Source organism: Corvus moneduloides, chromosome 6 (genome assembly GCF_009650955.1).
Source record: "Corvus moneduloides isolate bCorMon1 chromosome 6, bCorMon1.pri, whole genome shotgun sequence".
In the NCBI taxonomy this organism is placed as follows: Eukaryota; Metazoa; Chordata; class Aves; order Passeriformes; family Corvidae; genus Corvus; species Corvus moneduloides.
The window spans coordinates 33,109,932-33,135,562 of NC_045481.1; the positions used below are offsets into that span (position 1 = coordinate 33,109,932).

A 25,631-nucleotide genomic window follows, 5' to 3' on the forward strand; every position below is an offset into this window, starting at 1 on the left:
TTTGTTGTCAAAGTGTGTTACAAATAGTATTGTTATGGTAACTGAGAGGCAGGCAAGCCAGAGTCTGACCTACTTTATTGACAGGAAAGCCGACATAGCTGCCTCATCTGCCTGCCTAGCGATTTGTGGTATCAGTCCGAGATGCCAGCTGGCTTTCCAAAATCACGGGGCAGGTTTGACGATTATGTTATTTCTCTGTACGTTTTCCTTGAATGCCTGTTCCTTCAGCATCTCCCACGGCTGATGTGTCAGTAGCCCCCGGCAGCCCAGCGCAGCACTGACAGGAGACTCTCTTACCCAAGGCTGACCGCGAAGTGAGGTCCAAAAGCAGGCAGCACTGGAATCTTCCGTCGTTCAGTCACCAGCAACAACACACAACACCTTTACAGAGCCGGCTTGGTGGCCTGCAGGTCCAAACTGCTGAGTCACACTATTGTGTTTCGGGCTTTTTGTAAAGCACGAGACTATTTTCGAAGGGAAATCACAATGGAGGGATATGGCAGCTCCCGCGCAGGGCCCCCCTGGGACCGCTGGGTCCCCACAGAGCCGTGCTCGCCTTTGTGTGGCGCAGGGCCCGAGGAAGCCCACACAGCCCCGCGCCTGAAGAATGCGCAGCTTGCTTCAATATTTCCTCTCAATTCACTGCGGCCACTTTGGGAAAGGGTGGGTTACAATATAGGAGAAAGGTTACATCTCCTGCCTTTTTGTGTATCGCTGTGCTGCGATAGCAATTTTTACAGGCTTTCTGCCGTAGCTGAGTGCTAGGTGATTCTCTCAGAGCTCCCTTTCCCCATCCCCAAACTTCTACTGAAATCAGCAGATTTCTGTATGCAAGCTTCAATCCTTATTATTTATTGTGGTTTACAGCAAATAACACTTGGGAAGTTTTTCTGAAGAGCTAACTACCAGTAAATTAAATTCTTAAGTGGAAGCAAAATTAGATCTGGCAGAAGGAGAAGGCAGAACAAAGGAATGAAACATGGCTCAAAACTAATCCATAGGCAATCTTAGGCAAATCACCTTGCCTGGCTCAGGACTCAGGCTTTCTATTGCTAAAATAAAGATTCAGTTTTAAGCAGTACCCTTACAACTCTATGAAAGCAGAAAGCGTATTAAAGATATGAAAATGGTTATTGCGTATTATAGGAAAGGTAATTTTCTTAATTTGAAGTCAAGTTCTAGATTATATCTGTGTTTATCCCAATTTTATGCTCACATAACACTACTAGGTTTAGGGAATTTAATATTAAGCTATGCTTACTGCAGAACAGAAGTAATAGATTTAGGTTTTATCAGTAAATCCCATGGCATAATAATGTCTATGGTGTAATTTTATTCATTTCACAAAATACTGGCTCTCCTCAACCTGTAAAGTCTTAAAACAATCAGAAGTGTTACCTAAATTCCAGCAGGATGTGAGTTTCTGAACTTAAATAATCTAACAGCAACTTGTTGCACCCCACCTCTATAACCTAATTTTCTGTTCAAGTCTAGTATTTTTCCAGGGTGTTCCACATTCAGGAGTATCCTACAAACGTTTTTGCATATATTTATTGTATTAAAATGCCCCCCCCCAAAAAAAAAAGCATATTCCAGGCATTTTGATCCACTTGCATAGTGAATTTCTACTAGTATGAAAGCTTATAAGAGATAAATTTAAAGCCATGTATTTGACTATTCATGAAAAGCACATAATTGGAAGTTAGATAACTACTAGATAAGACAGATAACTGTGCTTATTTGAGTAATTACTGAAGAAGTCTAAGTGACCTACTAGAATTAAAATATGATTTTTGACATCAAGCACACCTACCTAGACCTCAAACAGAATTCTCCTCAGCATGGAAAAGAGGGAATTTGAGCAAAAAGATTCTACTGAAAAATTTTAACTAAAACTCATTTGTAACTATTGTCAGATGACACTGTATACAAAGGGCAAAGGCTAATTTTCTTTGCATCAATTAGTTATGAATGTGTCTCTAATGTTTAGCACTTAGAGGATTGAGGGAAGGCTGTCACCAGTGCCCTTCAGCACTTGAATCAGGGGGCTTGGAAGACCCCTGCGGGAAGCTAAAGAAACAGACACCCTAGTTTGTGGGTCGAAGGTGGATTGGCATGTTCCTGGTAGAAGCCTCCTAACTATGAGGAAATGCTTACACGAGGGATAAACAAGATTTGTAAAAACAAACATAACTACAGGCAGTCACATTAAGCCAAATTCACTCCTAGTAAGCCTTGCCCAGCTTACGCTGCAGGGGTGAGTTTGGCTCAGTGTGTGACCTTATCTAAGGCTGGAGCTGTGACATCTAATATGTACAGATATTAACAGTCTATGTACTTGGAACCTTTCATTTCTAAATGGATTGACAGATAAATTCAGTCTGGCATAGAGAAGTCAGGGTGCCCTGGATTTGTGCACGCGTGTACGTGCCGTGTGGCACACCCTATGCTCTCCGCGAGTGCCTATATATAGAAAGTCAGTCTATGCGGCGGGGCCGTGGGGGCAGGGGAGGCTTTGGCCCTGATCCATTACACCTGGCCTTTCTCGCACACCATGAAAATTTCATGTTGTTTTCCTCCAGTGTCTCCCGCAGTCTTTGTTCCTCTCAGGCCAGTGCTGACCAGCGTCCTCATGGCCAGGCAGGCGGTGAGCTCCGGCTGCTGCAGGCTCCCTTTTGTTGCTCTTGCAACTTCTAATGAGCCGTCAATCAACAACCTTGTTTCTTCGAAGCTTATCTCGTGACTGCTGAGAGGGGCCAGGACTAGGGATAATGTGCAAGCTGGAAGAAAATACACCAAGAACATATTTAAAGTGCTTTTTTAGTTTTACAACTAAGATTTTTCTCCAAATTATTGTCACATTCAAGCTCTCACTGTAAAAAAAATCACTGGGGATTACAGCATATAAACAACTTGGTACTTTAGGATAAAGGAAGAGCAGTAATCTCTATGCCTTATCGAAGTCATCAGATAAACAGGACAAATTACCTTGCGTCAGACTGGCTGGCAGGTCACCTTTTTTGGCAGAAAGAAAGGAGGCTCATTTCTAGAGATGAGTCAAAAGTGGAACCGTGTTGTTAACCCACAAAATTTTTGGAGGGTTGATTACAAAACATGGTCTGGTTCTCCTTTAGGTCCATCTTTATTGTGTTTGTAACTCAGCTTCGTTGCAGATCCATGGGGAGAAGTGAAAGACGCTGACAGGAGGTAAGGTGAACTCTGAGGCAGCCAGACCCTGAGTGATGGTGTGAGGCACGGGGTCCCTGGCTCTGCTCAGACGGAGCTACTTCCTGAGCTGAGGTTTGTGAGGCAGTCTCACTGGCAGAGCCTGGCCTCTCTTCTCTGCAAGGAGACCAGCCAGACTGTTTGAAGGTATCACTAATATCTCAACTGAATTAAGGCAGCACTGCAGACCTGTGGAGCTATTTCCCATGAAGTGCAAAGACCTGAAGGGAAGGCTGATGAAAAAGACAAGTGAGATTTCATAAGGCGTTTTAGCACTTTCAAGTTGCAGCTTTTTTTTTTTTTTTTTTTTTTTTGAGGGAGGGCATGGGAGATGGAGGAAGGGAAGTATTTTACTTAATATCTTGGTTTCCTGGAACAGTTTTAACATGATAAACAATTTCCATTTCTGAATGGAGGCTAACCAATACTTTGGAGGCTCTTTATTACTTTGACCCTGGAGAATAAATCTTAGAAACCCTACTGCCTCATCACATCTCCCTTGTAACATGTCTATCTCCCCAGCTCCTCTGTGCAGTGAGCAGATGCTCTATCTTTTACAATGATAAGGAACTGAAGCCCGAGGAAGCCATGTGACTTGCCCAGGGCCACACAGGAAGTCCATGGCAGGCAAGGGACCATGCAGGCAGCTGGCACCACTCATCCTTCACTGCACTTTACACCTTTGCAAAGTCAGCTACCATTCTGGTCTGACAGCATTTTCTACCCACTTCAGATTTTTTCATGCACTGGGTTTAAATGCCAGATAGTCTTATAAACAGCTGAACAACATTGTCAATTCAAACAATTCATTGTGAGCCTCTAGATGTCTAGTGGTTTCTGGCACACCCAGAGCATGGACCAAAATATTATTTCTAACCATGGTGCTGGAGGAGAAAAGCTTGGAAGGAAGTCTCAATACTGAACTGCAAGAAGTCAGGTAGAATGAATCCTACTACACAGTTATTACTTCTTACAAACATAGTTTTAAAGCAAACTTTTGCTTTTTTGTGGCTTTGTTCTTGACTGCCAGATTTTTGGCATTGCTAATACTGCTACTCCCTCATACAACCACAGTGAAAACACACTGTTAGCAAAGCTGGTGCTGTGATTCAGCTAGAACAGCCAGAGATGGCCAGAGCAGAGGTGCAAGGAGGTCGTGTGGTTATGTGGTCAGGCAGGTGTGCAGTACAAAGTGTTACAAAGAGTACAGAGTGTTACAAATGAGTCTGTGCTATTCACGTGTAACCTAAACAAGACTGACTATACACACAGACTTTGAAGAGATGGAAATTTAGGAAAAGTTGTTCCAAGAGCTTAATTTTTCTTATGTGTGCCTTTGTTCACAGTATGACTAACTTACAGGTGTCCTGGAAGGGACATGAATAAGAACTTCACACAGCCTACCAGGCATGATGGCTTTCACACACTCTGAGTCACTGCCAGGCTCCTGCTACACCATGCTTAATGTAACAGAATTTGCAGGAGCTGTGAAGATGTGCAAGACCAGGATTCAAGGATGCCTCTTTGTTTCTTGACATTTCCCTGGTGTGGTAGCTATCCACCAGCAATGACACAAGAGGCATGTGGCTCTCTCATCTTCCAGCCTTGCTTTTGAATGAAAGTGATTACAGCTGCTCTATCTTGTGCTTTGCTCTAATGATTACGTTGGTTACAATGTCAAGTACGTGCCTGATGAGCCAGTTACTCGTGTCCAGAGGGATGACTACTCTTATGAAATAACTTGGGGTCCATTAATACCCATTGTAAGAAGCAGGTACCTAACTCAAGGCCACTCAAGTACTTAAGTTATAGGGAACAATAAGGCTCCACATTCATCCCAGCCTTCCTGCTTTCCTTTGGTATTCCCCTGCTCAGCACCCTGGCTGCTGTAAATCTCATTCCAGCTATCAGCTGCTCTGGGGCGTTGGCCATCTAATCGGGGCTCAGGAACTCAAAAGTGAGTGCCTATAAAGCAGCTGTGAAGATGTTTGACAAAACCAGGACTTGCTGTGTCTGGGCTTGGTGTATTAAAATGCACCTTTTTTTCCCAGCTTATGTATAGTAGCTGCTCTTAGTGCAAATAATCCCTTACGACACAGAAGAAAGCCAACCAGTGCTATCAGCACTGATACAGCTGATGCCAGTCTGCCCTTCTGTCTCCTACAACGCTCTGCAGGATTTGAATGCAGTTAAAAGCTGCATGATCTACTGTCTTGCTGACCCTGTCTGACCCAGAAGTCTAGTGTAAAACAAACTGTGTGCTCCCCCACACATGCTAGCCATGGGTAGGACAATACAGCCTTTCCAGGTGATCCTGGCTAAATCCCTCTGTAGCCCTCTCCCCACAACCTGCCTTGCTGGTCATGTGGTTACAAGAGTGGCAGGCCCTGACTCTTAATAATTGATTATGTACAGGCACCATAGGGGTCATTCAGCTGCTGGGCCATGCATGCAGTACTAGCAGATGTTCCCCATTTCCAGCAAAGCAAAAGAATTTTCTGTGGGCAAAGTGTGGCCCTTGAGCTGCCAGTCAGAGCACCCCTTTTATAGGTGAAATCTGAGACTTTCTGGGACTATAATGGAAGATCCTTTCTAAATGTCATCTCTAATTAGTCTATCACATAATTTCTAGTAGTCCAGAAAGACTCTCTGTCTGACCATTTGGACATTTAGTAACCCCAGCTGTGCTGCACAGAGCTGGCTGCTGCTCGCAGGGTTCCTGTGCAGTGATGCCAATCATCGATCTTCTCTGAGGGGTGTGAGCACAAGAGCAAAGTGCTTCTGACAGGTCACAAGGAACCAGCAGCAGTCCTAAGACCAGACTTGGAACAGTTTGGTTTGGATTCTCAGGGTCAAGGACAGCAAATCCTTCAGCACAAAAAGCAGCTTTACAAGGACAGGGCCCTTGTGTTCTTAAAACAGAAAACACTGTATAGTAAACCTTCAGAATATAAATGCCTCAAAGCTCAGTTGCAAGCCCTAAAGTCCCCAAAGTCCGAGGGACAAAGGCCTCTAGATTTGCTCTTGTTTAATTGACAAATCAATTCAAATGGTGAAAGTCTCTCCTAGTGCGCTCCACTAAAACTGTCTTTGGGGTTGCAGCTGATACAGATTTCCTTCTCAAAAGGGTAGGACCAAGAACGCCACTTACAGTAAATACATGTCAGCTCCTGAGACCTTTCTCTGTGGTCAGAGGAGAGCATGTCTTATTTAAAAGAAAAGTGAGAGAGAGAGGCTGTCTGAGCAGCAAGTAGCACAGAGCAGTCCCATGTGAATAATTGAAGTGGAATCTGGAATGCACACCGTCACATCGGGAACTTCTGGAGACCAGGTCTCATCGGAAGAACTGACTCTTACTGGAGAGGTAATGGAGAAGTTTCTGGCCGAAACCTCTGTAGTCTCAGCCTGAGGCGGAACAGAGACTCCAGGGTCAATAGGGACACCCCTTGTAGCACAAAGTATATGGGATTTGAAAACCAGGCACTGGTCCAGGACCTAGACACAAGTTCACAAAGGGATCATTCAGTGATGCCAAGGATAGCCAGAAGCTTCCTCCAGAGGAAAGGATTCTAGGATTTCTGAAGCAGGGATGCCACAGGAGATGAGAGACTCTAGAAATCTCCTCTTGCTCACTTCAGCGCTGAGCATCCCTGTAAAGAGCTGGATGACATGATTTTAGAGATACTTTTATTCTTTGGTACTGCAGCTCTGAGTGGTACAGACAGCAGTACAGCCTCAGAAATGTCACAGTCTAAGGACATATGGCTACTCTGACTGGCAATTTCTTCAAATAACTAATGACATTGGTACTGCACTAGCTCAGTGCAGGGGGATGTTTCTTTGCTCTGCTGCTGGCATGGCCTCTGTTGTGTGCTAATCTTCAAGTCAGAGAGACTTGTCTCAAGAAGGAACTCCAAGAGAAGTTTGTGGTGCACAAAGTGTCCTTCTTCTTCAAGAAAGTAGCAGAAGCCTTTGTAATCACCCTCCTCTGCAGAGAGGGTCAACCAGCATACCCAGGTCCTTTTGTGCTGAGCAGCTTTCCAGCCACTCTTCCCCCAGCCTGTAGCACTGCCTGGGGTTGTTGTGACTCAGGTGCAGGACACAGCACTTGGCCCTGTTGAACTTCATGCCATTGGTCTCAGCCCAGTGATCCAGCCTGTCCAGATCCCTCTGCAGAGGGATCTTCCTACCCTGCAGCAGATGAACACTCCTGCCCAACATGGTGTTGCCTGCAAAATGACTGAGGGGACACTCAGTCTCCTCATTCAGGTTGTCCATAAAGATACTAAACAGGACTGGTCCCAATACTGAGCCCTGGATACCACCTCTGTTTGCCAGACACCAACTGGATGCAGCGCCATTAACCACCACTCTCTGGGCCTGGCCATCCAGCCATCTCTTAGCCCAATGAGCAGTGCACCTCCCCAAGCCATGGGCTGCCAGTGTATCCAGGAGGATGCCATGGGAGGCAGTATCAAAGGTTTTACTGGGGAACAAGGGGAATACAAGGGGAACAGGAAAGAAGAGGAGGATGACCTGGGATGTCTCTGAATGAAAGGGTTTGAAATGCTTCTCTAGTATTTTGTATTCATGCAGGAAGACTAGATTTTCCATCTTTTCCTCACATCTTTCCCAAAAATTCTTTCAAGCATTTCAGAAAAAAATAATTCCAGCGACAGCTTTTGTGAAGGTTTTCCTGGAAGTAAGTAATGGCTTTCTAACCATTGATCAAAATTAGATGGCAAGTATTACTGCTGAGATAAAGATTTAAATCCCAGTAGAGCAGTACTCTTCTGAACTTACTTAGTGTTAACAGGCTACTGACAACTTGTATTCTGTGGAATCCACTCATTTGAACAAAATATATATCCAAGCCTTTCCAAGACATAGGATTAGTTCACAAAACATTGTCAAGTTCAATCTGTTAGCAGAAGAATACTTTGCAAGTTTTCTAGCTCTCCAATCAAATATCCTGGAATTAGAATAATCATCCTTGCTAATTTTAAAAAAGGATAGAATTTTTGCTAGTGAATTTTTAAAGTCTCATAACTACAAATTTGCTTTTTTTGCTACATACTTCTCTTTAAATCCAGTTTTCCAACAGCCACTGCAAGAAGAAAAAAAGGAGCCAGAAATATTATACTTAGAGACCCAGACTGCTGTGTCTCGGGAATAGGGAAGAGATGAATGGGATGGGGGACAGTGTCTGCACAGTTCTAGGAGGAGAGAATGGTTTATTTAGTTGATTCTCAGTGACCTATCTTTCTTGGGTGTTCCCAAGATGCCCATCATATTAGCTCCATCTCAACTGTCTGGAAGGTAGTAACAGAAAACTGCTATTTGATCTCACTCCTTTATCTAATCTCATCTATCAAGAATGTGCTCAGCAACTCGGTATCTGAGCACCTCAGAGAAATTACACAAAGTCAACAACCTTCTTCGGCATCTCCTTTTTGTACTGGACAAAAGCAGTGCTTATGAACAAGGAAATCCAGATCAGCGCTGTGTGATTCAGCCACACATACCCACGGGGAAAGTGCAGAGGATGAATAGGGGGAGCAGAGTTGTTGTGGATAAAAGAAGCTCCAATTTTTGTGGAAGTCTTCCAACAGCCACATCATAGCCACTCATTAATTACAACCCAGCTGATACAGAATCCAACATGTTTGACATTCAGCACAATTGTCTTAAGATGTTTAACAGATGGTGAAAAGTGAACTACAGGTAAATTGTTGGTCCCAGACTACTCAAATAGCAGCAGACCCAAAGCTGCACTCCTTGGGCCTGGATCCAGGACAATAAATTCTCTGCACTGGACTTGAGGTAGCCTGGCAGGGAAGGTTTTGTGCCTCAGTGGACTCCCTCAACACACGGATCTACTGTGGAGGACAACTGTCACCTTCCTTCATCCCATCCTCCAAGTATACATTAGTGAAACATCTATTGACTGTGTTTTACACAGGTGCAGCATATCCTACAATATCCCACTATGCCCACTCCCTGCTCACACACCAGAGATTGGGACAGTGGATGAAGTGTGCCTGGAAACACCGAGCGTGACGCTCGAGCAACCTTCAAAGCTGTCTCTAGGCAGAAAAGGAGCAAAGATCCCAGGGCTTCAGACTGCTAGAACCTAGTTTGACAAGGATGGCTTTTAGCAGCACTGCTGGCTCAAGCCCTCACACCCCCTCTCCTTCCCACCCTGTGCCAATACCCTCCTCCTTTTTCGTTGTAGCTGTTTGTGGGGTTGGATGGTGACCCAGACTGACCAAGGCACATCTGAAAGAGCAGCTCAGGGATAAGAACCATCGGTTTGGGCTGTTTAAGCCGGCACTCTACTAGAAGGAACATCTGTCAGCTTCTGCCATAGTTCAGTGCTTAAATATAAGCCCATATACTGATGAGGCTGCTTGTCTCAGCTGCTGTTGCTAAAGCTTCTGCTACATTGCCTGTTGACAATAAGTCATTTGCTATGTAAATTCTCGTAATTTCTATGCTTCAAATTAATTTTAAAGTCTGCTGTGATAAATGTTGGCCTCTTGAGGAATAACAGAACCCTTGATTTGTGCTCTTACAATTACCTCTGTTAAGTAGTCACAGCACTTAAAAAAAAGATCTTAGAGTGGCCAAAGGCTATTTTGTGCACCTCCAGGTCCACAGTTCAAATGCCACATAAAGTTTAATTGCTTTCCTGATCTGGGCTGATCAGTCCTGCTCTCTGCAGCATGGTCCTTGCTGCCGTCCTTGCTTGCCGTCAGTGCCAGCTGAGAGGGGCTGGAGCCTGTGGCACTGTATCTACAGTCAGGCTGAGCAAGTGGTGCCTGCAATTTATAAGGGATCATGTGCTCAACTTCCATAAATAAATGAAAGGGACAGAGTCATCCCTAGGAGCCTCATCACCTTTTAGGCACTCATGCATACCGTAAGTGCACTGGGCCAGCACAACAGCACAGGAACAAAATGAGCAATTAATTAAACAAATGCACAGTAACAGAGGTAATGGAGTAGCTATCTCACAGTGGGAAAGCTTCCCAGAGCCATCTCACCTGACCAAAGCCTGGATTAAGCCAGCAAGGTGGAAAGGAAATGAGCAGAGAAGAGCTAACCAAGTTTTTAAAAGATCAGAGGTTGTGACTGAAAACCAGGAATACCTAGTCCTGTCCTCAGGGTACAGACATATTAAATCATCAAAGCCTGTGAAACTTCCAGTGCAGAGACATACTCCTGCCCACAGCCAGCATGGAGTAACCTGAAACTGTTTGGTCCTGGGAGGAGGAGGAAAGGCAGCCACCTCACATTTGTGTTGGGCTGTGCTGGGTGACTGCTTGACAGGTAAGAACTGTGCAGCTGCTGCTGGCACCCTTCTGTTCATGGCCCAGTTGTTTGTGTTGTAAATTGATGTGTCCCTATCCTCATTTACACCAACTGGTTGGAATACTGGTGTGGGTTTTACACTGCAATTATGGTTAGTTTCCTGCTGAAAGGGGGATATTTATGTTGATAAGTCACATGTTTATGTATCTCAGGTGCAGCATCTTCCATCAAACAAAGCCTACAGCAAAGCATGGTGGCTCTGAGCAAAGTTATGGTAGGTGATGGAAGTGCCCTAGAGAAGTATTAAGAGGTCCCACTGTATGTAAGAATTTCTTCTGTCTTCAAAGCAACACATTCAGGTATCATTTGTTGAGATTCAATGCTAGAAGCTTCAGCAAAGCACTGCACATCTCAGAGCCCAAAATGAAATGGAGAAAGCATCCCCCGAGTCTCTAAGCTTGAGATGAATATAGCAGCATTGATTTGGGCAAAATTGTTCCAGTACCAATATTAACAATGCCTAAGTCCCTCCAACACTCCTAAAGTGGCAGAGGAGTCATATTTGAAGCCATGTGCCTACAGGTGGTACAATTGACTAGTCCAGGAGTGCTGAGTGTTCATTAAATGTTATTGATAATTAGTTCTTGAAACACTCTGGAAAACACTGATTTTAAGGAAACGTGTTACAAACAAGCACTGCCCAGCAGCTCTAGTGTAAGAGCATTACCTGAAATGCTAAAATGATCTGTGAATTTATTTCCAGCATAGATATAAGCACAGGACACACACACTTTTTTGCACATATATAACTCAAACATAGATGCAAAACGAAGGAAATGTGGCATGAAATAAATAGTTCCTAAAAATATCTGGTGGGAAACATTAAATTTCTGTTCAAATAGTCAGCTTTGCATTCTTCAGCTGGAGATAGGTGGATTAATCAGTCCTCAGGGAAGTGCTAATTAGAGTAACTGGGAACAGACAAAACAGCCAGAATAAGACCAAGTGTTTTAGTCTGCACTCATGTAATTCCACAGTGATGCTCTTGACTTCATTGGAATAGATCATGGTTCTTTGTTGTGGCCTGGTGGACCCTAGATGTGATATTAATAAAGGAGGTTTTTCTTTGATCCAGTAATAATGCCCATCTTTGTTGTAGAGCTGCAGAAACTGCCTGGACTGTATTTCCCTTGGTGGGATGTAACCAATGATGCAAGCAATACACAACTCCCTCTCCAATACAGGAGACAAAAGAGATTAGAGTCATACACGCACACTACAATGGTGGCACTTCAAAATAAAAATGTCATGTGTTCACATTTACATGACTATTACAGTTTACTTAGAAAAAATCACAATGTAATCCCCCTCTCCTATTTTTTCATTAACAAACTAAACTCTGATTTTGACTAGCTCTTTTTGTTATGGGAGTAACCAAGAAATTTAAAATATTTGTATGTTCTCCATACCTTCGGCTAGTGCCTTCATTAGGTACAGCATATTTGGTTGGCTGAGTATGGCATATCTAATTGTGCCAGCCTCTTGGAGGGTGATGGGCCCATTGCCTAGGAAGCCCAGGACATGATGCACCACTCTCAGCTGCATCTTACATCGATAGAAGAAACTGAGCTTTCCCCAACAAAGTAACAGGCGAAACAGAGGAAGCATGCTGATACTGTGATCTTCTCCATAGTTAACAGCATTTTGATTAATCCCAGTGAATTCACAGCAAACGATATTGCTGCTGTCCTTTATCTCAGGTTTATAAAGGGAACATGTGGCTCTGATTTACCTTCTCCTCACACAAATTACTGCATGGGGGAGTAGCAAGGGAAATAGGAGGCTAGACATAAAAATTACCAAGCAGTCTTTGCTATGTCTAAAGAAGCCCTCTAAGGGAAAAATTATAAGAATGGCAGAAAAATTGAGCAAGAAGGTTGCAATGGTATGTTAGGTCCATGCAAAAGCATGAAAATGTTAGGGCAGGTCCTTGGCTGCTGTAAGCAGTTGTAGCTTCATTAAATAAATGGGACCAGGTTGATTTACACTATAGGGGATCTGTTATGGTGTTCCATGCCATTATAATTTCTAATGAGCAGTTTTCACTGCTATTAATTCATCTGGTATTAATAATTTAGCTTTTGGACTGGCCAAAATAAGCTATTTTAACCACCAAGAATAAGATTCCAAATTGGCATCTGAAGTTGTCTGTTGAGCCTCTGAAAGGTGCTTTTGAGGATTGCCCTGACAAAATGCCTGAAGGCAGATCTGCATGTCTGCTTGAAAGGCCTGTCTAGACTAGGAAAATGAGCAGCCCTTACAACGTGCTAATGGGAACATATTGGTTGGCATAGTTTAAAACACCTGAGAAAAAGAAGATGCTCACTCAGGTTATAGTGCTGTGTACACTCAGCTAGGTTCAAGTCCTGCCTCTGATGAGGAAAAATAATGTTCCATCTTCCCTTCATCTTCATTATCCTGTGCCCAAGCACTTGTAGTTCGTGATTTAAAAATTATGCTCTCTGAACCCTTGCTATGCACCAATTCACTAAGCCAGCAGAAAACTGATCACAAAAAAAGAATGGATATGTTTGTGATAGTTTAGTGAATGAGATCAGTTGATGAAAGGTGTGAACAAGTGCCAGAGCCCATAAGTGTCCAGAAGGTGCAGCTGGGAGGGTAGGAAGGCACAGAAAATCTCTGCTTTTCTTCAGCAGTTCAGTTGGCTCTCTCTACACAGGAAAACTGCATTCTCTATCCCTGGCATGTGTGTTGAGCCTAGCAAGGAGGAGTCTCAGTGGTCGTGTGGGTAGATGACCACTTGTTTCACACCAGCCATGGAGACAGGTATACAGACATCGGCTGGCTGCCTTAGAAACTGTAAGTTTCTAAAATGGAGATTTAGTATCAGTCTTACTCTCCTCTTCAACTGAGCACTTTTCTCATACTTTGTTAAAACACAATCTTCACCCTTAAAACACAAGTCTCTTCACAGTTTGTTCAGTCATTCCACAATTTGTTGACCTCACTGTGCGTATGGGATGCGTTCATCTTTAGCCCCACTCAACCCTTGTCATCCCACTGCAGGTCACCTAATGCACCTCAGCCCACATCCAGCTGTTTGAAGCCCCCTCCCACCCCTCTCCCTTCCATACGGTCTGTTTTATTTCTTCCCTTTTTTTTTTTTTTTTGCACTAACTAAACTCAGTGTCTCCTGCTTTTGCACTCTGTGGAAGCCCAGTGTTTTTCTCCTCTACCTCCTCGGTTCAAACCGCTCCCTCCACATCCAAACATACTCTGTTTGGGCCTTATTCACCTATTTCAGATCGCTGTTCCCCTCCAGGAGCTCAGATTCACTCAGCCCCTGGCTCACAGGCTGTTGACACAGCTGTCCATAGAGTATCTTTCCTTCAGATGAATAAAAACTGATCAAGATTTGGCCCTTGGTGAATTTTTGTAAGGCATGTGGCCTATTTTTCATTATGGTAAGAGTGTTTGTTCTGCTCCTTCTGGGTACAACAGGAGCTTGCTTACTTGGACAGACAGAGCTGCATATTAGGAGTGTGTCCCTGTTCATTTTGGCCACACTATCTGTATCCAGCCCTTCTTTGCAACAGGCAGAAAAGAAGGGGTAAAACACCTAGCCTGGGGCATGAGCTGTTAGTTCAATATAAAGAGATTTAAGTAGGAGCAATGGGAGAAGGAAACAGGCTGAATATCAGGAAAAGCTCCTGCCAGTGAGACGTGTTTGGCTGTGAAATCTTCTCCCAGGGGAAAGAGGTCAAAGCCTCATTGTTTGGAGGTAGAGCTGGTCAAAACTGTTTTTGGAGCAGCAGCAGCAGCGGGAGTGGTGGAGGTGGGGAGAAGAGCAGCAGCTGTGCATGGCAGAGCGGCAGATATACGAGGGGAAGTGGCTGGATGCACAGCGAGAAGGAGCAGGAAGAGCAGAGGAGGCTGACAGGGGACTGGTGCTCGCACCGGCATGAGGGACACAACAAAAGGATTAACAGAGGCACAGTGGGGAGCAGCAGACAAAAGCAGGAGAGAAAGCAGGGAAAGCAGAGGGGAAAAGAGGCAGGAGCAGCAGAGATGCAGGACATGAAAGAATGGTGGGAAATGCCAAGAGAAGCACTGCAAGGAGCAAGTGTGAGGCTGAATGACAATAGCAAGGTCTCGTTTTGTTTTTTGAACACAGCGGCCTCGGCTAAGCAAAGCTGGAAGATACTAAAGGACAAAGACATCAGGTTTCCTGATTACATGATCTGAACTAATCTCACAATCTGGGATGCTTTATGCAGTTTTCTCATTCTGCATCAGGATGAAATTAAGGTATTCCAATGCATTCTTGGCAAAGACAGGGAAAGGCAGATTTGAGGAGCCACCAGCCCATTGTTTTGGGGCAGTACCTTAGATCATGAAGGATGGGCGCAGGCCACACCCTGACATTTTCCATCTCCTTGATGATATTTGCGTGATGATATGAGCTGAAGGAAACAATGTTAATATTGTACCATAGTTTTTCATTTAGAAATTCCACATGTTCAGTGACATTTCGTTCCTCTCACTGGAGTGAGCTCCCCACCAAGCAAATCCTATTATTATATGAATTAGCTGAGGTTCTTCGGCCATCCCTATCACAACTCACCATTACATGGTGAAGCTCTTCACTATCGCAAAGAAGGAAATTCCCAGCTCAATTTCTTTCACCCTAATATTATTATTAATGTTTCCTTCACTCTGAACCAGGCTGCTCATTTAATTTTGCAGAGGTCTGCTATGTTGTTTCTATACAGATCTGCAAAGCAGAAAGCAAAGTTTTGGCTGGTCTGCAAAAAACTTCATGGGCTTGGCTTTTCCCTGAGGGATCAGGAGAAAAGATACAGGATCTCCCCAGGACCAAGTGATATATTACATGGCTAGAGCTGCACTGAAGTCCTGATGGAATTTACCCAAGGTCACAAACCAAGACCATATTGCTGCTGCTTTGCTGTAAAGACTTACTTTTAATTCTTACAAATCTTTTCAAATGCCAATCCACAATGAATATTGCACACTGAATACAAGACTTGCCAACTTAATTTGAAGAAATTGCTGATAATGACAACAGCAATTGCCTTCTCATTCTGCTCTTTGTCTTCATTGTTAATCCTTTCTCAGAAATGAAACCCTTCTTGGATTACTAATGACAGTCTCTTTATTCTCCTTATTTTTTTGTTTTCCTTAATTGCCTTCAGAGAGCTATTTTAAAAGAATATTCATGCCAGAAGTACAAACTGGAAGAAGTGCCATTAAGAGGAAAAGCCTTCTGTAATCTTGTTTCTGGTGCAGTGACCAGGACCTTCAGAGTCATGTAACTAAGCTGCCAGTTTCGAGGCTAGAACAGTTTTGTGGTAGTTCAGCACAAATGGAACTAATGTAATAAAAATCTGTTGAAGCTACTGGTGCTTTTTTCACTCCACAATCACCGCAACCAAGATCAGGATCTGATGCCTGAATTTGTCTGCAGCACTCAGAAGGAGACTGAAATTATATGGATAAATCAGTTTTGTTAAATTCAAGGTTTGGTGTCTCTTTGAGAAATGAGTGTATGAGAGCCTGGAAATGAGATGTTGCTTGTTATCTCTACCTTAATTCAGATCAGTCGAATCATACCGTGTAGTCACTGAATGCAAAATGACTCGGTCTCTGTTAGTCCCGAGTGGATAACTCTCAGAGGCAATTTCACAGCTGTTAGTAAGTGCTAATCTGAGCTAAAAACCCAAGTACTAGGCTTTACTTCTCTAATTCTGACATATTCCTGGATATCAGGGTAGTGCACTCTTGATGGAGTAGGGCAGCTTGTTTGAGTAGCGCCAGGGCTGGGGACGGAGATTCTTTACACTCCGAGCTCATTTTCCAGGGCTGGTGCTTTAAGCAAAGGCAACAGTGCCCCTCCGTGATGTGATCGTGGTGTAGCATAGGGTTGACACCTCACTCGGTTTCCTACGTCTGGTATGCCACTGGTTCGAAGCGATTCCTCTAAATTAGGTACCGAGAGCAGCCCTTGTGTCAGGAACGTGTCCTATAATTCGTTGCAGAAGAGCCCAAACAGACAGGCCAGGCCACGGGTGTCAAGAAAAGCTGGAAGGGACTACCCAAGACCACTGAGGGCTTCTCTGGAGAGCTAGATTCCACCCCATCTGTTCAGCATCACAGGGGGACAAACACTCCTGTTCCTTCTGGCTCCCAAATCTGGGATGCATCCTGCAAAGGTACTGAGCCCTTGCAGTAACCAAAGCCAGCTTGGGCTTTGAACACAGAGTGCATTAAAACATGCTCTAGAGCACCAAAGTTTGTAGAACAGATTTCTTATATTGGATATGTGATTATATAATTTCACTGGGAAATGCTGGGTTTACCCTCTGTGGCTCAGCTTCTTTTCCACAAGATGAGAATACGATCATCTGGCCTTCTAGGTGCTATCCAGAAAAGTTGAAAGTTTATTAACCACAGGTAGAAAATGAGGATTCTGTGAACACAGAAGATGGCATGAAGACATACCCAAAATTCTATATTGAATGCAGAGCTCATATGGTTTATACAATAAATAAGGCAGAGTATATGTGCTGAAGTGACGAAAAATGAACAACTAACATTTTATGTGCACCAAACGTGGTATCCAGTCTTTAGAAAAAGTCTGATTATTAATTTAAGGAGTGTCATCATGTATGCACTCATGGACCAAATCAAGACAGTACACGGACTTTGATTCTGGAAATTCTTGATTTTTTGGGAAGTTTCTCCCTGGTATTCTTCTAGCTTAAGGCCTTCTCTTTGTTTTGTCTTTATTGTAAAAGAGCCCGGCTCCCGCCTGGCGGCCGCGAGCATCCAGAGCCGTGGGGCTGTGCGAGCATCTAGTGGCCAAAGGGAAAACTTCACCACCACGTCAACCTCGGCTGGGATTTCCCTCGAAGAAAAAGTAAAGTTCCTAACTACGGAAGCAAACGAGCAAACTGAAATCAGGCATTCGCTCTGAGAATAAAGGAATTATTACTTTATAAGAACGATGACTACGAAATGTTAAAATCAGTTTGTATCTGTGCCTCTTCTCTGTCCCACCCCATATACCTTCCTGTGCACGTGCGGAAACTATCACTTTGATTTTCTGCATTAGACAGAAAAGCTTAGAAGTTGCCAAGGGAATACTGCCTTATTGAAATGTTTCCTGTATTTCACCTCTCACATGATAAAACTTCATTTTCCTCTTTTCTGAGTAATTCATTAGTGTTTTCTCAGGAGGTTGCAGTGGCCAGTAGAAAACAGAGAGAACAGCTACACTAAGTTTTATCATACTGAGGCTATGCAATATTTTCTTAAAGGAGACTTATGTGTGGATGGTGAAGCATTAATTTAATTTACAAACATCACTTCCAGTCCAGATTTGTAGGAACTTGGCAATGTAACTGCAGCTGCATTTCCAGAGAAGAGAGTAATGCAGAAGCAGAGATACAGTATAAATATAAATAGTTTCTCACTTGGAACAGTCACATTGTCAGTGGGATTTTCAAACACACTCAGCACAACCTTCCCGTGTTTCCCTGAAAGTCAAAGTTCCCATTCAGATGAATAGAACCAACATTAATAATGCCACTAGTAATATTAAAAATAATTTGATACTGTCTCTTGCCCACAAAAATGGCTACTCCCTTCTCCTTATCTTCATTACAAGGGCTGTGGGAATAAGCAGGGAGTTTAGTCAATTCACCTAGACATATGAAGAACATGAACATCAGCATATTAGGCTCAGAATTCAGTAAAGACTAAAATTAGTGCTCCCATCAGAAATGGCCTTCACTTTACAGTTATCAGTGAGCTTGCTTTCTTTCTCACAAGTCATCCAGTCAGAGCATTGGGAGTTTTATTCATCACCTTTGATCCATTAGTTCCTTCACCTTAACATTACCAACCACAACTAAGTAGATATGCCTTTGTGAGGCAGCATCAAGGTGACAGCAGGTTTGTACAGGATGCCAGGAACCCCTAAGAACAGGAAACCTCGAACGTCAGCTGATTCTACCAGTGGGCAGCATCTCCCTATCCTTTGTTCTGTGTGCTTCTAAAATAAATATCAAATGGCATTTATCCTGTGATAACAGACTGTAACCACTTAAACCTCAATCCAGAATATTTTTCATACTTTTCTTATATTGCCTAACCTTGAGATCTAGCAAACTCCAATTTTTTTCTGAGAAATTCCGCAAATAGGTGTGTTAATTTATTTTCTTTTGAAAAAGCATTGAACTGTTTATGGGTCATCCATTTCACTGCAGCACGTGGTACGGCATGGCAATATCTTAGGCAGGGCCACTGTTCCCATAGAAGTCACACATGGACAATTTAGATGTCAAATAGTAATCTGTAGTAAGAGAATTTTAAAATCAAATCAAAGAGATGTACTATGATGTGAAACTAAATATAAATCTTAATTACTTCTTTGTCATAGATAACCATGTCCCACAAATTTCACGTCCAATTTATAAGTATGATGATATTTTATGAAATATGCAATATACAACTTCATGTTTAAATTGCATTTTTTGGGAAGAAGTTTAAAAGCTTTAGGCATATTTTGTGTATGTTTCTGTTGTAAAGTGCTTACATAATCTACTTCTGCCAAACTCAAGCTAACTTGATAAACATCCTCAGAAGATCTCATTAAATAACATCCTACAACTGGCAAAGCAGTAGATGTCGTTGAACACACACCAGCTGTGTTTATATCAAGGCTCTGATCTGCAAGTTGATAAAGAACCAAAATATTCATTAACTTCAATGAGCACTTCCCGTCTTTAGAAGTGCATAATCAAAGATATATGAATTATGGCCTGGATTTTCTGGAGCACTTATGCACTTATCTTCCAGTCTTATTTTAAATCCATCTATTTAAATCTTTTTGGTTGATTCGTAAGTCTAAACTGTTTTACTCTATTGGGAAAAGTATCCATAGTAATAAAACTATAGAAGGACATTTTTCTTTAGAAGTATTCAGTAATTGCAGTCATCCACCCACTGACAGCAAGCTGCTCTACTGATGTATTTATGAAAAATGGAAATTTGGTTTAGTAGACAATTTGTATTATGATGATTTTTCTTACTTCAGACTTGAAGTAAGGAATTTTTGCTTTGCTATCTTGTCCTGTAAAGATGTAAGAAGCTTCACAGCTGCTAAAAATAGCCATAGGATTGCTTTGGGGACATTTTCCAGAGGCACTGACGTGGAAAAAGAGATGCATTAGACCTTTCTCTCCTGCCCTTCAGGCTGCTGGCAGGGAAGGCAATTGGGCAGCAGCAAATATAGACAGGACTCCCTAAGCTCCAGTGTCTCCAGGCTGCTGTACCACTGGTGTGCATATGGTGAGCGTATGTACAGCAGTAAGTTGGAAGGAGTACCCCAGCCTGAAGAAAACACTTTTCAAAGAGAATAAAAAAGGCTGTGCTGAGACTCTGACTCAAGGAGTTACCTACTTCACTGAAGCAGCAAGGTCATGACCTCCAGCAATGGTGGCTAGGAGTTCCCCAGACTGCAATAATTTTGAATAATTTAATATACATTTATGTGGAGATGGTACATGGGTTGATGAAATGAACCAGCTTAAACCCTGAGGGGAAAAAAACCACACGCTGAGTGGCAGAATGTTACAGTGGGGATACTGTAACACGGTGTATCAAACCAGGAGTCCCGTGGAAAAGAAGTATCTATGGACTGGTTCTTGATAGATGTTTCAGAGAGATGTTTATTTCTCCAGCCGCATGGCCGGGCTCTGCCCAGGAACTCTCACAGTCTGGGTTGAGGGTCCTTTGCCCGCGCAGGGAAACACCAAACCACCAGTGGGGAACGAGCTGACCAGGGCAGGGAAAGCCCGTCTCTGTTCCCTCAGGGCCCCTCTCCCAGGGCTACATGGCAGGGGGGGAGACCCCGACAGCAGAATCAGAAATCAAAGTCTTTTTGAAGATTGGAGATCTCTGGGAAAAAAATGAGAGAAATCTGACAGACACTGGCTAAAAACCTCAAGCAAGAATAACAAAACATACAACTGGGGTAATAATAGGCAGAAAATGGCATTGTGCTCTTGTGGATTTTACACTGAGTGGAAGTCTTCCTGCTATATTGCCCTAATACTAAGATGGAGACTGCAGTAGGACTTCGTTCTTGTGCCCAGACTGGGACAATGTTTACAAGAAATACATGGTTCTCCTGGAAGAAATTCACATGGGATGGACAAAAACGAAGGAACAGAGTTTCTGACTTTGCGTTTTGTGAGTATCTATGTATTTGTCATTTAATAACCTTTAGCACACTTTCTAGTGTGAAGGCTGTTACGTTTCAACCACTGCAACTTCCTTTACGGGACTGCACTGGCCACAAAGGCCAAGTTCCTGAATAGTGGGCACAAAAGGTGCTCTGTGAAATAATGTACATCACAGAGATCCCTTTCAGAGATTTTACATTGCAGATAAAACTATCTTCTCTTGTGTGTGTATCTATTGGTATGTGTAAGCACAGAGAATGAAAATGCTATTATGATATTTTTAGGGGATTAAAATACATTTTAATTAGTAGTGTAATAGCAGATGTAATGCTGCTTTCTGCATCTTTCAGCACACTTGTGGCAAGAGCCACCAGGGACTATGATTCTGGCAGAAGTTGCAGTGACTCAGGGTTGTGATGCCTAGCTCAAAATGAAGGTAGCTATTTCATCTTGTATGGACAATTTTGGATTCAGTCTCTAAAATTAATGTACTATCTATTCAAATGCAAAGAGTAACATAATTGCATATTCCTAATAAAATCAGAGTACCTTATCCTAGAAAACAAGAATACCTTGTTGATTTCAATAAGAATCAATTGTGGAACTAATCAACAATATTTACCTGCAGACTAAATCTGTATTTCTGATCTATATTCAACTGTAGATCAGAAATGTCATCTGACATTTGGAAAGAAATTAAATCTTGTCATTATATCTTAGGTCTTCCAAGTCTGCTTATCGAGCTTTATGATTCAATACATAGCATTGGGAGTCAAACTATCTGATAGAGTTCTTTTTAGGTCTCAGTAGGGAAAGTTGATCTGTATTTCCAGAATACTGCCACAAAAACTGTACTCTAAAATTGTGTGGACAGTTCAACACACAACTTCACTTTTTCCGAACTGTTTCTCTGCTTGTAGCATTGTACTGTCCAGCCAACTCACACTTTAGGGCTCTCACATGTGTTTTAAAACCAGTCTTACCAAACTAAAATGCTGAAGTACTAGCTGAACAGTGGCCTGCTCTTAATTAAAACAAGGCATTGCTCTTGCAGCAGTATGACCACGAGAGGGCACATCTCCAGTTGTGATGATAATGTCTCACTAGTGCTGTACGGCTCCATACAAGACTTTTATTTTTGCTTTATCTGCCTTTCCCTGTCTTTTTCAATCACACGAGGAATTTAGTAACCTTATTTGTTAACTAAATGACAATTCTCCAGGCAGGTTCTTATTCATCCCACAAGTGCTACCTCAAAGCAGAAAAAATAAAAGCAGAGATGATCATCAAGCTAAGATGTCGTGAATCTGTTTGCATTTAGAAAAGGAAGCAAGGGAAAAAAGGCAGATAGATAATATTTGTGGAACAAGTAAGATAGAAGCATGGAAAAAGAAGTAGGAAAAATTATAATAGGCAAAAGACGAATCTGAAAAAGTATAAAGGGTGTTATCACAAAAATCAAAATTCCTAAGGTTTTTAAAAGTACTCAAAAATCAGCCACAGTTTGAGAATGATAAATGAAAAAAAAGGTAACTGAATTCATGCAATGTTGTTTTTTCCTAAGTATCATACATGATTTTAGTTTACCAATGGCCACAACAACAGAGCCACTCAAGTGTCAGCTTCATCTGGCAATTTTAAAACTTCTCCTCTCTGGCCTCCCCTCCCAGTTCCCTCAGAGCACAGGTTAGAAATTGTGGTTTACATGCAGATGTACTGACCTGACTGATTAAACAGTTTACTTACCCCTGAAGTGTTTATTCCCTAGACTTACTAGTTTCCTATTATTTTTAATATGATCTTATTATTGTGCCGAATTCTCTTGCAGCAGTGGTAGCAAAAAATGGCTTCTGTTGATTTAGAAATAAACTAAATACTGCTATTGATGACATGAATACGAGTTAAAACTTTGTAAGCAAGGAGAGCACACAGTATTATATGCAGAAGTAAAATTAGGTTAGCTAGTCAGCATGTTTATGATCTCAATTAAAATGAGATTTATGCTTTGCCAAAGGATTCTGCTCTGTTTTCTTTCCCATGGGATAGTAGGTCCTTATAATTCTTAGGATGTTACTGAAACTCATTAGAGGTACTTAGTTAATTGGTTCTTTTTAGGGATCTCTTCTGAATTTCTCTCTCAGAGCAAATATTTAAACCAAAGAGTAATGGTTGTTTTACCTGATATTAGCTAAGGATGATAGGATGATGCAATTTGCAGTAGCAAATTGCTATGTTCTCCCACTGCACTCAAAATTGAGGAGAAACAAGCTTAGACCTACTCTAGCTATACTAGTAACACTTTTAAACAGTATTATGACTTAAGCATGATGTTACTACATGGAGGTATAATTCAATTATCTACATAAGGCATAAGAGATTCACAGCTTTCAGTCCCTATTTAATCTAGTTTGCAGATTTAGGAAGGGAACTCTGCCACTTGGCAGTGAGTGTGTATCTAAAAGATTATCTTTTCAGTAACTGAAAAGTTTCCTTTTAAAGGAAATTCTGGATATGCTCGAGTACATAATATCCAGCCTGTGAGACAATCAATCTGGCACCTTTAGTTCAGGCTGCAGTTGAAGGAGTACACCTGCATGTCTAAAAGGAGGGTATGGAAGGAGGGCTCTGGTGGGTCGGTGCCGCGTTTGTCCCTGCTGGGTCCTTCATGCACCGCTCAGGCGGCGCTCTGCCAGCGCCCACGCGTGCCCCCGATCCCACCTTCGCAGTGGCTGCGAACAGCCGCTCACACCCACGGTCTGTGCATCAGCTGGAGACAGCGAGGCGAGAGGGGTTCTCTGCCTGCAGTTCCGAGGTGTTTAATGGCAACACCCCAAAGGGAACAGAGGCAAGAAGAACCCAAAACTGAACGCCCACGCCGTTTTATCGAAAACTCCCAAAGGCGGGCAGAGCATCCAAAACCGATAGTCTGAGGGCTAGGGGGCAGAGGCAAGCTTGAGTGACATAAAAGGGCCAATGGGAAAAGGGATGGGAGGGGGGAGAGGACCAGTGACCAGCAGAATCTAGACAAAGAGAGAACTTTCTAGCACAGTGTTGTAGGGAGAGACCACTTTTAGGGTAACTTGTGGGGTGGAAAGTGGACTTAGCTGCCGCAACAGGAGGGTTTACTTCTCTTGGCTGAGGTTTCTTTGAGCTACCACTATTAAAACATTTAATAACAAACAGGAACTTAACTGTCTGTGCAAGCCTGTTCTACATCCTTCCTTGTATCTTACTTCTTTTTCTAGAAAAAATGTTACCATGAATCCTTACCGGCCTACTAAATTGGCAAAAGAGCATTTTGGGATTCTGTCACTTGTATGTAATTCCCTTCAAAGCCAGAGACAAGAAGCTGCCATTCCAGCTGATGCTTTCTTTGCTGACACAAAGACAGTGCAGGTTTGCCAAACAGCACTCTTGAGAGGGCAATTAGCAACCTGCCTTCACCTCCATGCACCCCAAGCCATCACCTGCTCAGATGAAGGGGAGCTGTCAAAAGCCAATTCACTTTTAGCCATCAACACCTGAAATCAGGTCAGTGGCTTCACAGCATAAGATGTTTCTTGCTGTGCCCAAGAAACTAAAGTTTGCCTTGCTTGCCAGTATGTCTTGACAGTCTTAATAAGACTAAGTCAGTGCAACCCAATTTCTTGCAATCTTATTACCTCCTTTGCAAGCAAAATGCTGCAGGAGAGAGGTTCATATTTTCTTGTTTCCTCCAAAGATGGAGCCATAGCCATTTATACTCTCAAATTTCAAAAGGTTTCTGAAAGGCCAGAGATGATGTGTCAGTCCTTACATTAAGTTTTCCAATATCCTTTATGATGTTCCATGACTGTCTCAAAGGTGTTTCGTAGTTAATATTATGCCCCCAGCTAGATTATTAGACAGAATGCCTTGCAAGCACAAGGTGGTTCAAATCCAGTTTGAATCATTTGGCTTGGTAAAATAAACAAGCCAGTGAGAGCATAAAATTTCATATCAACCCTTACAAGACTTTCTAGATAGTTTTTAAAAGCCATTATGATTGCCATTGCCCAAGGTAGAACTACCAGAGTAGTGTAATATGTCATTCCTCTTCAGAAACTAACTAATACAGTGACTTAAGCAGATTTAGTATAACTAAAGTGAATCAGCTAGAATCTATAAAACCCACCAACCACTAGATTCTTGACTTTCTTACTCAGCACACAGGTCTTGTAAAAGGATATTTTAGTAAATTGCCTGAATAACATGGAATGAGCTCAGTAGTGTAAATTTGTTTGGTCAGGATGAAATGAGTAATTTCTAATTATTTTCCTAGGGACAGACAAGATGATTTATACAGATAAAAAGAAGTAGAAATTCTTGTCTACAGGATATTTTCATGTAGGATTTTCATGTAGGATTCTCACTGCAAGCTGCCAACCACTACTCTGAAGTAGATTCCAGATAGAATTTATTACAATTTTTGTATATACAGATCTACATCTTTCTTGATAGAGAGATATTTAGCTCTCTATCAAAGTATAAAATAGACCTTGATAGAGATGATCAGAATTATATCTATACATTGTTATATAGGATAGTGTTATTGAGCTATATAATTATTATCCACCTATATTATCAGAGATATCGGAATCAACATGCATTATACATTATTACACAGTTATATGGTTTACCTCTATTTCATTGTAATTTATCTATTATCTGTTATTGTTAGGATAATTATGGGTTATGCAGTTTAGGGGCTGCACATTTTTGTCGCAGATATTATGTAATACACTACAGCAAATTCCATGCAGCACTACTAACCAGCATCTGTCT

At 42.4% G+C, this 25,631-nt stretch overlaps 1 long non-coding RNA gene across 1 annotated transcript; it reads right to left on the reverse strand.

Moving 5' to 3' along the window:
- Nucleotides 1–836: 836 nt before the first annotated feature.
- On the reverse strand, nt 837–23,771 carry LOC116446080. Its single transcript, XR_004241036.1, has 2 exons — nt 23,547–23,771; nt 837–2,780 (listed from the first exon to the last, which is right to left on the reverse strand). It is a non-coding gene; the product is annotated as an uncharacterized LOC116446080 (long non-coding RNA).
- Nucleotides 23,772–25,631: the final 1,860 nt, after the last annotated feature.